This window comes from Capricornis sumatraensis, chromosome 13, assembly GCF_032405125.1.
Source record: "Capricornis sumatraensis isolate serow.1 chromosome 13, serow.2, whole genome shotgun sequence".
Taxonomy (NCBI): domain Eukaryota; kingdom Metazoa; phylum Chordata; class Mammalia; order Artiodactyla; family Bovidae; genus Capricornis; species Capricornis sumatraensis.
The window spans coordinates 57,956,983-57,972,256 of NC_091081.1; the positions used below are offsets into that span (position 1 = coordinate 57,956,983).

At 37.1% G+C, this 15,274-nt stretch overlaps 1 protein-coding gene across 1 annotated transcript in view; it reads right to left on the bottom strand.

The window, feature by feature from the left end:
• The window catches only part of MOXD1 (monooxygenase DBH like 1), a 97,518-nt gene that overhangs the window by 49,700 nt on the left and 32,544 nt on the right, over window positions 1-15,274 (bottom strand). The window lies entirely within an intron of this gene.

Below are 15,274 nucleotides of genomic sequence, written 5' to 3' on the forward strand. Positions count from 1 at the left end.
CCAAAAATCCATTGGAAAATTTATTTGCTATATAAGCGGAAAATATTACTCAGAGTACTGACATTTCCTGTTTATCATTAAAAAAAAAAAAAAACTTAGTTCCCTAACCTTGTAAATTTGATTCATTTGTGAATCTTACAACTTCTAGAAATGGGAGTTTACCTTAAGGAACAAATAAGATACATTTGGCAGCCTAGTTCTTGTTAAGAACCAAGCTTTATCTTAAAAATGAATACAGAAATAAAAGTGAAGATAGTAGAAATAGTGAATAGCAAATTATAAAGGACCAATATATAATATGAAATCCACTTGGCTATAAACAAATATATTTCAATGTTCTCTTCTTTTTAATGTCTCAAAAAAGTCAATGAAATCAAAGTGAGTTTCACAACTGCTCTAAATTACTTGGATGTAATTATTCATTAATTTAGAGCTTTTTCAAAAGCTCTATAAATTATTTCATTAGAGATTATTGAAAGATGACAGGTTAGAAACGGTTACAAACCGTGGGTGTATTCTGGGTGTATTTTTTTTTTTTTACTGTAAAATTGTTTTTTATTTCATATGTTGAAAAAGAGATAAGTAACAGCAATTTGGAATTTATGACCTAAGTTTGAATCCCAGTTTCAATTAATTAACTGGATGAGAAAGGTAGTTTTTTTTCCATGAGACTTCATTTTCTGCAACCATGAAAATAAATGTTGATGAAAGCAAACAGAAGTTTTAGAGTGTCAGAGTAAAAAATAACCATACCATGCATTTATGCCAGGTGCTTTATACACATTTTCAGGAAATTAATTTATGAGTAGGTAGTATCTCCATTTTGCCAATGAAGAAGGTGACATTCAGAATTCTGTTTAACTCACCCAAGGTCACACTGTGGAAAATTCTTAAAGAGATGGGAATATCAAATCACCTTACCTGTCTCCTGAGAAACCTGTATGCAGGACAAGAGCAACAGTTTGAACCGGACATGGAACAATGGACTGGCTCAAAATTGGGCAAGGAGTACATCAAGGCTGTATATTATCACCTTGCTTATTTAACTTCTATGCAGAGTACATCATGTGAAGTGCCGGGCTGGATGAATCACAAGCTGGAATCAAGAGTACTGGGAGCAAAGTCAACAATTTCAGATATGCAGATGATACCATCCTAATGACAGAAAGTGAAGAGGAGCTAAAGAGCTGGATGAGAGTGAAACAGGAGAGTTAAAAACTGGCATAAAACTCAACATTCAAAAACTAAGATCATGGTATCTGGTCCTATCACTTCATGGCAAATAGATGGGGGAAAAGTGGAAAGAGTGAGAGACTTTATTTTCTTGGACTTCAAAATCACTGCAGACAGTGACGGCAGCTGTGAAATAAAGACACTTGCTCCTTGGAAGGAAAGCTATAACAAACCTAGACAGAGTATTAAAAAGGAGAGATATCACTTTGCCAAGAAAGGTTCATATAGTCAAAACTATGGTTTTTCCAGTAGTCATGTATGAATGTGAGAGTTAGATCATAAAGAAAGCCAAGCATTGAAGAATTGATGCTTTTAAATTGTGGTGCTGGGGAAGACTCTTGACAGGCTCTTGGACAGCAAGAAGACCAAACCAGTCAATCCTAAAGGAAATCAATCCTGACTATTCACTGGAAGGGCTGATGCTGAAGCTGAAGCTCCAATACTTTGGCCACCTGATACAAGGAGCCAACTCACTGGAAAAGGCCCTGATGCGGGGAAAGACTGAAAGGAGCAGAAGGGGATGACAGAGGACATGATGGTTGGAGGGCATCACCAATTCAATGGACATGAGTCTGAGCAAACTCCAGGAGACAGTGAAGGACAGGGAAGTCCAGCATACTACAGCCCATGGAATCACAGAAGGTCAGATGTGACTTAGTGACTGAACAACAATAACAACAACAAAGGTCACATAAATGGTCAATGGGAGAGCCAGGACTTGAAACCAGCTCTAAGTGACTGCAAAGACAGGGTCCTTAAAACTTTGGTATGTATAATATGTTGTGTAAGCTCCCACTGCTAAGTGAATATGTTTTATAATACTAAATCCTCTGTAACATTAGGAAAGACAACCAAATTTTCTGAACCTTAGCTTCCTTCTCTGCAAAACAGTATAAGTATTAACAGTACTTAGCACAGTGGCTGGAACATTAGGACCAATCAACGCATATTTGTTTTCTAAAATCAGTATTTTTAAAGCACTTTCAGAATAACATTGAAAAGACAAGAATCATTATCTACATTTTGCAGGTGCATATAGTCAAAGCTGTGGTTTTTCCAGTAGTCATGTATGGATGTCAGAGCTGGATCATAAAGAAAGCTGAGTGCCGAAGAATTGATGCTTTTGAACTGTGTTGCTGGAGAAGACTCTTGAGAGTCCCTTGGACAGCAAGGAGATCAAACCAGTCAATCCTAAAGGAAATGAACCCTGAATATTCATTGGAAGGACTGGTGCTGAAGCTGAAGCTCTAATATTTTGGCTACTTGATGAGAAGAGCAGACTCATCGGAAAAGAACCTGATGCTGGGAAAGACTGAAGGCAGGAGGAGAAGGGGACAACAGAGGATGAGATGGTTGGATGACATCATGGACTCAGTGGGATGAGTTTGAGCAAAATCAGGGAAATAGTGAAGGACAGGGAAGCCTGGCATGTTGCAGTTTATGGGGTCACAAAGAATCGGATACAACTTAGTAACTGAACAATAACAACATACACTGATACCAATATCATAAAACATAAGAGAAGCATATTCAATAACTGCAATAATAAATAACACTGTATTTATTGATGTGATGAAAAACTGTGTTGTTTCCATTCAAAAGAACTAATTTTGCCTTGAAGTTATGATGTTAAGATCAGCTATCATGGAGAAAATATCCAAGTTCATGAATAAAGATAGATTTGGAAATTTTTAATAACTATGAGAAATATTCTTCTTTGGAGAGTGGTTTCAAAGCAGTATTTTTTCAAATCTCAGGCAATAAATGAATAAACTCTCTCTTGAGATCCTTACCAGGTCCATGAGTCTATAAAATAAGGAACTAAGTGATACAAACCTCTCGTATAAAGAAGCCCACACATATTACATACTTGTAAACTACTGAGGAAACATGGCTGACATTGACAATGGAAATGGACGTCCAGCAACCTCAGCAGTCAAGCCACCCTACAGTGACTAGAGCTCTTAGGAAGACCTCTCATTTCCACAAGAACTGAAAGGCCATCACTCTTTTCTGAGGAACTGTCTGCAGCTTTTCTTTAAAGAACTAAATGCTTATATGCATGTGTGTGCAATTAAGAGGTAGCCTTGGTTTCTATTTTGGAGGGCATGACGCAACTACCCAGAGTTTTAACATAAGTAAAACTGTAAGTTCATGACTGGGGATAAAGCTACACAATGGTATCATTCAAGATAAAATCAGTGACCCCATTTAGGTAGTGAAAGCCATAGTCTACAGTCCCTTTCAATATTTCACATGAGGGGCTTTGGTGTGGTATGGTGAAGGCATTCTCTGATCAAAAAATGCAGTTACCCTGACAACAAGTAACTGCTGGGATTCTGCATTCTAATCTAACATAACCAGACTATGGATTTAAAGTTCAGCCAGCAGCTGCTGGCCGGCTGGAGCCCAGACAGATGTTGGCTGGAGCATCGAGGATTATTTGCCACATGTGGGACCAGATGGAAACTTCTGCACAGACCAACTTCAAAACTTTACTGCTGAAGCAAGAATCTTAGTTTTCAGCTAATGATTGTTTTTTGCCACGGGCCTAAATAGTCATATTTTGAGATTAAGTCAGCAAAAGTGCTCGTCCATGTATATTTTTAAAATACACTTTCTTCCTGGGGGAAAAGTATACAAACAGGAAAAGTACCAGCAATGAGCAACTTACTTCTCTGGGCTTCAGTTTCCTCATCTGTAAAATGAGGATAATAATACTACTTATTTCCTAGGCTGTTTTATGAGGATTGGTGACTCACAGAATGTATGATGTTTTCAGTAAGTGTCTTTCGTCTAGTTTTATATTGGCGCTTCAGCACATAAACAAGAGGTTGTCTCCTGGTCATCCTCACCACACCTGGATTCTTACCTAAGACCCATCTGGTTGTACTCTCCCAAGATGATCCTTTCCATATGGCGTGGGACTGTGCCCAGACCTTCGCTCCTTTCTTTTCGCCTTCACTGCCTGTACTATGTCGTTTGACAGCAATGTTCGCTTGCCAGCTTTAGGGTTTCTCTCTCATTCATGTGTGTGTCTCTTCTCTCCATTTAGACTAGGAGATCATTGGGGTGAAAGGCCATGTCTTATATCACCTTGTATTTGACAAAAGACATAGCATTGTCCGAAGCGGGTACTCACTAAACACTCACTGATAATTCTTTGCGATTTACAGGATAGTTTGAGGGACTACTTCCCACTGATTAAGCATATAGTGTATTAAGTACACACCTGATTTCTGACATATGTCACGAGCAAAGTACCTCTTCGATATTCGTAAGACTTCTTCACATTAAGTGAAAGGCTGAGAGGCTTTTGGTAGCATTTATATACTTATTATTTACATGGTCTGGACTTTAGTTAATATTTATGATTCCACACAGAGCAATTCAGTGAGATTACACTGATGAAAAGATATCTCTTTGTTGGTAATGGAATGCATTTAAAAGTCAGCAAGGTGGCCTTCCGTATACAGTTTCTAAAATGGATCCATTACATTATAAACGTTAATGTATAGAGTTAACTTGATGTATAAGTTTCACTAGAACATAAACCTTTTCCCTTCATAGAAGAAAGTATCCCTTATATCTGAATTAGTTCATTGAAATTTTATAATGAAAGTCAGCTGTGGTTCCAGGAAACAGCTGGTGTTTTCGCCTCTCCACTTCCACAAAGAAATATGCAATGCATCAGGAACAAACTATCTCAAAACCATAAACTGCTTAAATCTTCTTCATGTGCAGACAACAGTGCATTTCAACAGGAGACATTTGATGTGTGTTCAGTTTTTACAATAGTTGTTAATTAAAACAGTGTATAACTATAAAAATATGCATGGATGCTATGTAATATGAAGAGCACTTTACTAGGTGCTATAAAATATAATTTAAATATGGTCTCCTGGGAAATTTTAATAAATATAAAACACTGGTTCTCAACCATGGGGTTTGTTTCAAGATCATCTGGGGAACTTGTGCAAATGACAGCAACATAAAAGTCTGGATTCTATCCCTAAAGATTCCATCCAGGTGGTTCTAATGTGTACCCTCAGTTATGAATCTAGAAAAACAATTATTCAGTGAAGCAAGACTCAACCATAACTTCTTTTGATATATGAGCATAATATTCTTCTTCATAAAATATATATACATTATTAAAATCAGGTATATTCTGAATTTTTGACATAAAAATACATTCATTTCAAATGTAGTGAAAGGTCTGATAAAGATCCACAACAGTGCAATCTTTTATAACTTGATCAGGATTGTATAAAACTATTCTTTAATTTGAGTTTATAAACTTGAATAGTAAATAACTCTTATTTAAACTGAATTTCTAGCACATACATAATTTTTTCTGTTGTAATGTGTTCAGTCACTCAGTCATGTCTGACTCTTTGCAATCCCATGGACTATAGCCCACCAAGCTCCTCTGTCCATGGGAGTGGGTTGCCATTTCCTTCTCCAGAGGATCTTCCTGACCCAGGGACCGAACCTGTGTCTCTTGCATCTCCTGCATTGGCAGGCAGATTCTTTACGACTAGTGCCATTTTACTAAAAGCTCCATTCATAAAAACTATAAAAAATTTCAATGTTGCACTAAAAAGGATGTCATTAATGGATGACATCCTGTTTTGATAAGTATACAATTTCCTTACATTGAAAATAGACATCAAAGCAAAGTTGGTGTGTTATATCCCATGGAAATATACACAAATCATCTTCATGCTCTTTCTAATTTTTAGCATAACTTTTTATTACAGTTTATCTTATAAACTTTATGAATGTATCCATTTATTTGATACATTTCCAGTTTTTTCAATTTCAATATTTAACTAGCCATAGAATTTTAAGGATTCAAGATCACTTAGGACAACTCTCAGTTACATGGATTTATAGCCTTTGAGTTGTGTTGTTTACGTGAACTCTATCTTATGAGAAGCACTGTGATGCAGACACATGACTGATCCGCTGACCAATGTTTACTGCAGGATTAGAACCCACACTCAGACTGATTCTTAGGTCATTCAGAGAGACCAACATTTCTAGACCTCTCTCCAACAACAAGGCTCTTCTTGCTTTTAGGGTCCTTGCTCTCTAGGCATTTTGCCATACATTTAACTTCCAGATGAAAATGTTGGTATTTTTTTCTCACAAGTCTCTTTTTATACAGTGAAAGAGAATAAAATAAGTCATTACCATTTTTTCACTTAATTCCAAAGATGACTGTAACTCAGCTTATACAGAAGGCTATGGGCTTGTTTCCAATTATCCTTATGCTGCAAGACAGGTAGCATTTCTTCCCGCTGAAATTATTTCCAGTTCCTTTCTCCCTAACATTATCTCAGAGATCTAACATTCTGTGCCTTATTGTACCCATGTGCATAATCCTTCACCTAGTCAACCTAATGCAAGTCTTTTCTAACTCAGTTCCCAGGACTTTTATACTGATATTTATGGAAGGTTCTGTCTAGGAACAGATCTTATAGGATACAAAAGTATCCACAGCCTGGATACTGAGGAGCTTATTCAAATTAAGTTCCATTGGCATATATCACCTAGAAAGGCCTGGGCTAGTAGTATTTATGTTTCCTTGGCATATGCGTGCATGTGTGCTCAGTCATTCAATCATGCCCAACTCCTTGAGATACCATGGACTGTAGTCCATCAGCTTCCTCTGCCCATGGGAATTCTCCAGGCAAGAATACTGGAGTGGGTTGCCATGACCTCCTCCAGGGAAATCTCCCTGACCCAGGGTTTGAACCTGGGTCTCCTGCATTGCAGGGGGATTCTTTACTGCTGAGCACTGGGGAGGTTCCCACTGGCATAGATCACCCAGAAAAATCAAGAGGCCTGGCCTAGTAGTATTGTAGAGAAAAAGATCTACTAGCTTTGCTATGAAGACCTGTGTTCAATCTTGCCTCTGTTTCATAGACCTTGTATAAAGTTAAGCAAGTTCTTTATGCATGCCATGCCTCACTGTGTTCATCTGGAAAGTGGCGTTAGAGGGAGGCTGTGAAAATCCAACAAGATAATATATCTTAAGTAGCAAAAAAAATTTTACTTACATACTTCTTTGTATATAAGTAAAGTCATTCATATATTAATATTTCCACATTTCTTTATCTTATTGTGCCATCAACATCTAGAATCCAACCTAAATATTTTAGTACTCCATTTTTTAAAAATTTCTGTTTATTTATTGCTAAGGTTGCATGGATCTTAGTTCCCCTGACCAGGGATGGAACCTGTGCCCCTGCAGTGAAAGCCCAGAGTCCTAATGACTGACCCACCAGGGAATTCCTTCTTAATACTATTTCAAAAGAAGTGCTGTTAATCAAAATATTTACCAACTTTTATAGCCAATAATTATCAATAAATGAGCTAATGGTTTTCAATTCTGCAGTCCAACCTTTTGGACTATTAAAAAAAGAGATAGAGTAGATTGGGTGTAGAGTTGGGTGGTAGAAGAGCAACACAGAAGAATAACTATCTTTTTATGTCTGTGGAAAATTTTTTAAGGCCATAGAGTGGAAAGTTAATGGGCGATCTAAGAATGTAAAAGAATATTTCCCAGAGGTTAGTCACCAGCTGGTTTTTATCCTTAGTAAGACAAGAACAGGAGGAAATTAGCTTAGATTTCATTTGGTTTAGAATAATGGAAGCAAGCTATGAAATCTAATTCCCAAGGAATCTTTTTGTCAAAATAAAATAGAGACTGACTGCCTACCATGATTTCAGGGCAATCCTGACTTTAAGTATGAGAAAATACTAGATGAATTTATAATCATCCATCTCTATAATCCCCATCAAGAGAAGAAAACAAGCAATTATGAGTCAATTATGGAACAGGTGTTTTCACTTGTAATCATTTCATCTTTACTGGAAATTATTTTTCCTACCTCACAACTGAAGATGCACAGAGTTTAGTTTGCCCAGGATCATTCAGTTAATGAGAAGCTGAATTAGAACACAACCCTTACCTATCTCCAGAGTCCATCCGGAGTGCTGTGCCAACCTATGAGCCTTCCTCACCCTGCCACTCTTAATTTCAATCCTTATTATTTTTAAAAGGACATTATTCCCAATATTTAGATTTATTTCATTGTTTATTTATTTAGATTATTTTATTTGGATTATTTCCAAGATTTAGAGGTATCTGAAAACCAAAGTAAACTGGGAATATAGCTAGTATTTACTGAGCTACCTAATATATGCCAAACACGTAAGAACTCTACACATAATGTCTCATTTTATAATGACAGCTACCATTTGAGACAAGTACTATTGTTATCCTCTTTACAGATGGAAACCTAAGCCTCAGAATATATGCTAAGAGTTAGAGATGTGGACGGACTTTGAGACTGTTATACAGAGTGAAGTAAGTCAGAAAGAGAAAAACAAATATCATATATTAGTGTATATATGTAGAATCTAGAAAAATGGTATAGATGATCCATTTGCAAAGCAGAAACAGAGACACAGATGAAGAGAACAAACGTATGAACACTAAGGGGTGGGAGGGAAAGGGGTGGGATGAACTGGGAGGTTGGGATTAACATATACACACTACTGATATTATGTAGAAAATCGACAACTAATGAGAACCTACTGTATAGCTCAGGGAACTCAGTTCTCTATGCTGATTTAAATAGGAAGGAAATCCTAAATAGAGGGGGTATATGTATATATATATATATAAAGCTGATTAACTTTGCTACACAGTAGAAACTAACCCAACATAGTAAAGCAACTGTGAGGTGAGGTGAGGTGAAGTCGCTCAGTCGTGTCCGACTCTTTGCAACCCTGTGGACTGTAGCCTACCAGACTCCTCCGTCCATGGGATTCTCCAGGCAAGAGTACTGGAGTGGGTTGCCATTAAAGCAACTGTACTCCAACAAAAATTAATTTAAAAAAAAGAATATATACTAAGCCCATGACCAAGGGACTAAAGAAGGAGACTTTTAACTTGAAGAAGGAGGACTTTTAACGTCAAAGGAAGCAGTGGGGTCCTAAGCATTTTCACCCTGGAGCACCTGCCCAGGGATGGTGAGAATCAGGCATACCAGGAAGTCACACCACAGGGCATTCAAACCCCCACACAGATTTCAGTTTTAGTTTTCAGCAAGCCATAGATACTTAGAAGTAAAAAAGAGCCAATTGAAATCATCTGGTCCAATCCCTTTATCTTATAGACAAGGAATTTGAGGATCAGGGCGAGGTTAAGTACTTTCTCTAAGGTCAGAAAGCTAATTAGTGACAGAGTTAGCAATAAATCACTTCCATGAAAAGACATGCTTTCAAAGTGAATTCAATTACCTCCACTCTCAAGTGGCTATTAAGAACACCCATGTAGCTAGACAATCCCCAATGTTTTTGTAAAGTCTATGTAACCCAAGAGGATCTAGAAAGAACTTGGCAACACTGAGAAGCTAAGTCAACAATCCTTAAAATGTGCTAATTTGAGTCAATTCATTATTGTTAGGGGCGGTGCTCCTACCAACTTCTGTTCCAAGTTACAGTTTCAGACAGTTACAGTAAACACCCAAGTATTTTCAACTCTTCTCTGGTAGATAAAAGATATATAACATTTCAGATATATTTGGATATAAAGGTAAAATTATTTTGGTATTTGTAAATTTTGGATGACAAAATCCCAAAGAAGAGGATTCTTATGATTTTATCACATGATCTTTTTTTTCCTATAAGGTCAAAAATCATCTGTCTTGTCAATCGTGATAAAATTCACAGATGTCAATGGTAATACATTGATGTTAAGAAAAGGGAAAGGAAAGTGAAAGTGAAGTCACTCAGTCATGTCCGACTCTTTGCGACCCCATGGAGTGTAACCCACCAGACTCCTCCGTCCATGGATTTTCCAGGCAAGATACTGGAGTGGGGTGCCATTTCTTTCTCCAGGAGATCTTCCTGACCCAGGGATTGAACCCAGGTCTCCTGCATTGTAGGCAGACACTTTACCATCTGAGCCAAATAACCAAATACAGTGTTGCAAACTATTTAAGAGGAATGCAAAGTATTTTTACACAAAGCATACTTTTAAAATTAATTTTTTTCAACATACTAAATAAATCTGGAGAGCCAAAGCTTGCCTTTAGGAAATATGGTTGAATTAATAAAAGATAAAAGGGAAACATCAGAAAACCTGAACAAGTACTATGGAGTTGGAACGAAAATGGATGAAAATACAAACAATTGTTCAGTCAATGGTCAATAATAAATACCTACTTGTCTGCCACAGAATAAAGTGAAACAGAAGGTAAACACACAGTGAAAGAATGAGAACTAAAGCATGGAGTCCGTATAAAAGCATCCTGATGAGAAACCAACATGCTATTTCCATCAGGGGGAAAAAAATCACACCAGTTAAGATCTATTTTGAAATATCATTTCAGGGGGAAAAAGGAAGTAGACTGAGAAGAAATCACTCTAATAGTTGTCAATATATGTATTTTGACACTGAGAATTCCCACTTTTTACTAAATTTAGCTATGAAGTCTTACACATTTTCAGAAATAGAGACCTGCTATCACACTTGATGTTTCAGAATGTGTTAATGCTAAATTTTTCCATTTGATGGTGTCCTTTCATTTAAGAAAGAAGAAGGAAGGAATGTGACAGGGAAAATGGGCAGCAGTGTTCATTTAATATCGTGTATAAAGTCACAGTTTCACGCTGTGTGTCTAGCATAGGAAAATTGATTTTTGAGTGACATTTCATGGGTATACAGTACTCTGGCTTCAAGGACATTTCATGGGTATTCAATGTCAATTGTGCTTAGATTTCCTTATCCCAGGAAACATTCCCCCAAATTAAACCACACAGATTTATGAATGCCACCAACCGAAAAGGGCAGCAGCTTCTAATTTAATGGCAAGAAAGATATGCTGTCCAGCAGCAAGTAGAAAGCATAGGATTTCCCTCCTTGTATCTACCACTGAAGAAGAGAGAGATGAGTGTTTTTTTCACTCAATTTCAATTTTTCCAGAGCAGAAAGTTCTCAGAGTGGCCTGCCTAAATGAAACAAGTGACAATCCAGGTTTTATTTACAATTCTGTCTAGAAAAGGTTGGCTGGTTTGGAATCCCACAGGAACCCAGAAACCCAACAAGATATTCAACAGGTTAGCAACTGTGTATCACTAGTGATCAACATAATTTTATTTAGCTACTTTATTTAACAAATGCTATGTGCCAGGCACTGTTTTAAATTACAAATATTAAACTCCTTTGATTAATGGTCATAACAGCTCTCTTAGAGGAGAACTAGTATGTCCATTTCTCCAGATGAGAAAACTGAGGTACAGGACAGTAAATAATTTTCCCATGATCACACAACTAGTAAAAGAAATCCTCTCTTAAAACTCAGCAATAGTCAACCTTCTAGCATGATGCTCTTCCTTTTCTGGGCCGTCAGACAAAAATAATAGTTTTCAATGAAAAGTTGTTTGGAGAGCAAAACTGAAAATAAATAGACTGATAATAGAAATTGAATTTATTAAGAATCCTCTGTATTGGATACTGTAGCAACTGCTAATAAAATTTTTTAAGCCTGTTATTTAATTTAATCTTTATTCTAAACAATACCATTAGGAAAGCATTGTTCCTATTTAAATCGTGAAACTGAGTTTTACATACATGATGAATAACTTTCCTGCTGTTCAATGACTAATGGAAAGAAGGATTCAAACCAGGCCCATTCAAATGCAGAACCTACCTACTGCCTTCCTACCAGGGAGACACCTCCTTTAAGGGGAGATGACTAAGGATGATGATTCAACCTGGATGTTTTTCTTTTTCCTCCTCTTTAACATAATAAGCCATCAACAACTATTTATTAAATTGATTAAGACATCAGATTTAAACAGATGAATGAGGAGTTTAGTTTATGGGGAGAATTTGCAGTCACGAAGAGCTCCTCAAAAAAATTGATAGCCCCAGCATCTAGCAGAGTATATCCAATTATTAATTGTGATAATGATATTATACTGACTAAAGAGAGTGGAAGCAGGATGAGGAGGGGACAACAAGAGGATGAGATTGTTGGATAGCATCACTGACTCAATGGACATGTTTGAGCAAGCTCTGGGAGCGGGAGATGGTGAAGGACAGGGAAGCCTGGCATGATGCATCCATGGGGTCGCAGAGTTGAACATGACTGACCGACTGAACAACAACAAAAGAGAGTGGAAAGAATCACTTCCTCTAAAAATTTTTAAATTGGGGGTAATGTCACCTATTTGGCAAAGCTCAAATAGGGTCACGCTTAAATATGAAGAGATGGGCTGGAGGGTGAATCTCAAGAAGGAATCACAGAGATGATCTCCTATGAGAAGTGTGGTTTTAATATAATTTACCAAGAATTTTTTTTTCACAATCTCTGTATATGACATCAGACAACAGCAACATTTTCAAGTCATAATTTTCAACTTTGTTTGATATCGTCAAAATATAAATCAGTAAAATGGAATCACAAGTGAACTGGAACCATCAATAATTTATATCATAACCCAATCTTTCCTGCAGATTAAGTTATTTACCTTTCTTATTTTATAATTTTACAAATAACTTACCTTATTATTTCATACTTTTAGTAGCAAATAATTTTTTCATTGTGTTGTTCAGTTGCTAAGTCATGTCCGACTCTTTGTGACCCTATGGACTATAGCCCACCAGGCTCCTCTGTCCATGAGATTTTCTGGCAAGAATACTGGAATGAGTTGCTATTTCCTCCTGCGGGGGATCTTCCCAACCCAGGGATCAAACTTGCATCTGCTGCATTGGCAGGCGGACTCTTTACCACTAAGGCAACAAGGGGGCCCCATTCATGAGAAGTAATTGAGTTTAAATTTTAGTCACCAGCCTTCTGCCCTGCAACCACAAAAGTTTGTATAAGCTCTGCTCGCCAATCTGCTACCCTCCCTCACTCAAAACCCCTCTTGTTCAGGGTAAAGAATTTTTGTCCTCTTACAGATCTTCAAACATGAAAAAAAAAAAAAAAAAAGACTTCCAAAGTCTTTCAAGTCACTGAGATTCCTCTTTATACCTTTGAAAGAGCAATGTGAACCCCAAAGTACTTAATTCTAAGTGTATCCTTAGATAATAGATGCACACATATCTGAGCATTACTATAATATGCTTGTAATGGGAAAACGAAGAATTCTTAGATGAGGTACCAAGCAAATACCCTACACAGAGGGTCAGAACATATACTGCCATTCCTTAAGTGTAGACAGTTGTTTCTATTTCATTCAACTTAATTATTAGCATTAATAAAAACAAGAAAAAATGCATTTTTGTAAGTGGTTAAGAACTTCACATCTTATCAATTAACATTTGCTGAAAAATGCATCAAGGACCTGTTTTGTGAAACATGTGCTTAACCAATAATTTTATACTTGACCTTTAAGCCAGGTTCCAGTTCAACTTTATAGAGTGACACACAGCATGCATAACATTCTCTTTTCTGAGAAAGGCTTTTCATTGGTTTAAGGGAAGGACTCAGGCACTATTAAGCATAGAAGACTAGAACTTGCATTCTCCTTTCACACACAAAAAACAGAAGCTAACACTGCATGGAGGTGGATGACTCATCCAGTCACACTGTTGGTAAATTTGATTGTAAAAATATCCTACAAATATTTAGGACTACTTATTTAATTCAATAATCATTCTCCAACCTACCCCTTTTGCCTCTCTAAGTAGTTATGAGTCATTCTATAAACAAAAGGCAGATTTGTGCCACTGGAGAAATATATTAGAAATTAACAAATTTAAATCACTTTATCGAATGTGCTCAATGTTTCCATCTCTTGCCAGAATGCTTTGAGGTTGGCAGGAAAAATGGAATGACTGACTGCCTTTTCACAGATGAGGAAACCAGGGCAGGCAGCATTACCCCAGAGTGACTTACTTGAGACTACGTAAAGATACCATATAAAGAGCTCTTTAAACCTGCATGTTTCCTTCTAGAATCTAGAAGCTTCTCCCTTTCTCGTATGTACACTGCTTTACCACATAGTCTGCTAAGTCGCTTCAGTCGTGTCCGACTCTGTGCGACCCCGTAGACGGCAGCCCACCAGGCTCCCCCGTCTCTGGGATTCTCCAGGCAAGAACACTGGAGTGGGTTGCCATTTCCTTCTCCAATGCATGAAAGTGAAAACTGAAGGTGAAGTTGTTCAGTCGAATCCGACTCTCAGCGACCACATGGACTGCAGCCCACCAGGGTTCTCCGTCCATAGGATTTTCCAGGCGAGAGTACTGGAGTGGGGTGCCATTACCTTCTCTGTCTAGGGGACGACAAAAAGTCAGCAGTATCTGGCCCTCTGATTGTCTGCAGTAGTTTGTGTACACCATGTAATTCTATTTTATTCCTTCTTGTGTCTTGTTCACATCTCCCACAATCTCACCGTAGGTTCTTTGAGAGCATAGATCATATATTCAACCTCTATGGAATTTTCCAACAATTCCTAGCACAGAGGTAAGGACCTCTAAGTTTTAAAAAAATACCTGTTCATTCACTAACTAGATGCAAAAGTTTTGGGAGACCTATCCCTGGAGGAAGTAAGAATTAGATAAAAATTATATGTCACAGGCAAATCAGGCATTATTTATTACTCAATTCTGTGTTTTTCAATACTGTAGAAATTCACTACAATTCTCTCATTTTCCTATTTTCAAAACAAAAAACTGTAACAATTACTTTTATGAAAATATGCAGTATTTTCAATGAAGCAGATATTATCAAACAAAATTTGTAGGAAATGTAAACTTCCTGGATAGAATTTATTGATATACAAATACATTATCTTAAATTGCGATTTCAAGAATTCTAATTGTTGAACTGTTACCTACGAAATAACCAGAGGTGTACAAATGCATCCCAAAACTTTAACCTTTAAGCATATAAAATTAGGAGACAAAACATAAAATACTAGCTACAACTCAAGTTTCTTGTTAAATTCAGTAACTTTTAGGACAGTGGGTGATTCAGATAAGCCAATTCCTTGCTCTCTGGGTGACTTT